Below are 3,317 nucleotides of genomic sequence, written 5' to 3'. Positions count from 1 at the left end.
AGCATGTAGACAGTACCACCTGCCAAAATGAAAACAAAGAACTACTCCATCAAAGTCCACAGTTCTGGAAAAGTCTCTAAATGCACTAACCTCACTTTTTGGCTTCTGTAGTTCTGCTTCTGGCTAACTGTTCTTTTAAACTGAAGTGTGTCAATCCAGGACATGTTTTGTGTGTGTGTGTGTGTGTGTGTGTGTGTGTGTGTGTGTGTGTGTGCTTAAAAGCTCAACTTGGGGCTACGCTGGGACCTGGAACACCTAGTGTAATCATCAGTTGGCTAATGAAGATTTTCATTGGCTTAAATACATGTCCAAGCAGTCTTGTCTGGTGGATACCCCACAACAGAGAGGCCAAGCAATATTCTCTGACTTTGTTGATGTATTGATGGTACAATCAAAAGAAAATTATGTACTTACAAGCTTTATTTTGATTTTTTCCTTTCACATAACCATGCCTATCTGAAGCATAATAAAATATATATTTGGCCTTTATACCCATATCTTTGCATAGAGCTCTTGGAACGTCCTGGGTACTCATTAGCTGGCTATATTTGTGAGTATCTAAGAGGATGAGGCAGAAGGCAAGCTTGGACTACAAAGTGATATTGCTGGGAGTCTCTGTCTGGATCAGGTTTTTCCAGGCATGCTGTTCAAAGAATTGAAGAAGCAAAAACAAACTGTGAAATAGAAAGGGATTTCATTCAGAAACAAAGTTTAAGTTCCCAAGACCTCCCTGGGCAACTGACATCTTGGTTGGCAAGTTGAAGCATGAATGGTAGGCAAGCCGCCCTGCCGCACGTGAGTGAACCAACCAATGAGAACAAGGTAAGTGGACCACAGGACAGTGTTCCTAGGAAAGTCCCTAACTTTTGAATCCTGATTGGTGGGAAAATACAACTGCAGCCTGGCGCAGATGTTTGTGCGTTTTGTGCTTAAATATTTGTGACATGAATGTTTGGAGATGCAGTCAGCTCCCAAGTCTGTACTGCTGTCCCTGACAGGTCTTCTGTTGTGCCGCCCAGCAATAAAATCTTGCTTTGTGTGACCTCCTGTGTGTACTTGGGTTACTTGGGTTATTTCAGAGCCTCAGACCCACAGAGCCTCAGACCCACAACTCTCTCTCTTTCTCTCTCTCTCTCTCTCTCTCTCTCTCTCTCTCTCTCTATATATATATATATATATATATATATATATATATGATAGTTAGTTTTCCCTGGTTTTGAATGAGTGAGTTTATTAACTATATAGCAAGCCAAAGTAAAAGAATAAATAGTAAGTGATAGACAGACAAACAGGTTGGATAGATAGATAGATAGCAAAACATCGTCTAATTGGATGCTCAAACAGCCAGCTGACATAGACTGCAGAGCCCTATTGAGACAGTCATTTGGGGTTCCACATAGACAGAGTCCAGGGCAGAGTAGGATTTCTTCAGGTGAGGCTTCCAAGCAAAGGAACAGAGAGCAGCAGTGTAGGATATAATGTTTCAGGAATAATTCGATAAATTATGGAAAAAACAAACTTGCTTATCCATTAATAGAGTCAGGGAATGTTCAAGAAAAACTTTGCCTGATGGGCCCAAGTTTTGTTTTGTTTTGAGACGAGGTCTTTCTAAATAGCCCTGGCTGTCCTGGAACTTTCTCTGTAAACCAGACTGGTCTTGAACTCATAGAGATCTACCTGCCTCTGCCTCCCGACTGCTGGGATTAAAGGTATGCACTGTGTCCAGCTTTCACCTGAGGCTAACCTTTGGGGTTCCTTTTGAAGACAAAGTATATGTCCCCAGTTGGTTTATTGTTCTAGTCTCCCTTTTAAAATATATTTTTATTTTAAATGCTTCCTGGAAAATAGGGTTTAATCTTGAACAGGTGAACTCAGTAACTTTATAGAATTTAACAGTGTCCTTTTTTTTGGGGGGGGGGGTGTTCAAGACAGGGTTTCTCTGTGTAGCTTTACACCCTTCCTGGAACTCACTCTGTAGCCCAGGCTGGCCTCAAACTCACAGAGATCCTCCTGCTTCTGCCTCCAGAGTGCTGGGATTAAAGGCGTGTGCCAACACCACCCAGCTAAAGTTTGACTTTCTGAATGGCAGTTGTTTTGATTATTCTTTCCGTTTGGGTGTTTAAGACCATGTAGGTGGCCAAAGATAAATCTTCTTGTTTGTAAAGTCTGTTGAGACTCTTATATGTGTTCTTCTTGGAGATTTAGAATTGACCCCTTGACGCCCTTGGCTTTCCTCTATCAGCCATGCTATCTGCAGGGCTAGGTCAGAGTCCTGATGGCCATGTGCCCTCCTTTGAAGGCATAGGGAACATGTCTCTCTCCATTGATTCTCCTCCCTGTGGAATGTACAAGGATCAGAATGTAACTACTAGAGACTCCCTGGTCTGTCTGATCAAGAGGCTGGGAGGCTTAGCAGGGTTCCCTGTCCATGAGGTACTGGCTGGCCTTGGAGTGTAAGAGTTAAAAATTGGCTTTCTTTCTGAGCCCCTTACCTTCACAGAAGGACAACCTTGCCTGTTTCGTGATTCTAAATTGTGTATAACATTTTGAGAAAGTTTAGACAAATAAACAAATAGAAACTCACAAAAACAAAACATGTCTTGGTTAGGATTTCTATTGCTGTGATAAACAAACACCATGAGCAAAATCAACTTGGGGAGGGAAGGGTTCTTTTCAGTGTTTAGCTTGGAGACTGTCATTCAAGGAAGTCAGGGTGGGGGCTCAAGGCCCGGAAGCCGGAACTGTTGTAGACATGGGGAGGGGAGCTGCTGGGGCTTGCTTTCTAACAGCACCAAGGGCCACCAGCCCTGGGGCGGCTCCGCCCATAATAAACTAGGACCTCCCATATTGTTCCTCAATCAAAAATACGCCCTGCAGGCCATTCTGGTGTGGGCACTCTCTCTGTTGATGATCTTTCTTTCCAAATAACTCTGGCTTGTGTCAAGTTAACATAAAACTAGCCACCACAAAGCAGTTTTTAACTAAGTCCTAATTTTGCTATGACTCACTTTCTGAAGTGATTAAAAGTCTAACAAAGTTGGAAAAACACAAGCAACCATCTTGATTAGACATACATTTTTTGTTGTTTAAGCTGGTTATTCCAAATGTTGCTATAAGCAGATCAATATCTTCAGTGATTTTAATAACCTTCAAAACAAGAATTGAATCCAAAATACATACATGACACAGTGTAGCAAACTGAGGTTTTATGCCTGTACATGTTGCAAATCTCAGACAAAGCTTCTTAGCACTTGGATTTTTATCTTCTTTTCCCTGTGATCTCCTCACAGTTTGGGAGTTACAGAAAGTTTTACATT

This window comes from Onychomys torridus, chromosome 23 (assembly GCF_903995425.1).
Source record: "Onychomys torridus chromosome 23, mOncTor1.1, whole genome shotgun sequence".
Taxonomy (NCBI): domain Eukaryota; kingdom Metazoa; phylum Chordata; class Mammalia; order Rodentia; family Cricetidae; genus Onychomys; species Onychomys torridus.
This window is presented reverse-complemented; position numbering follows the sequence as displayed.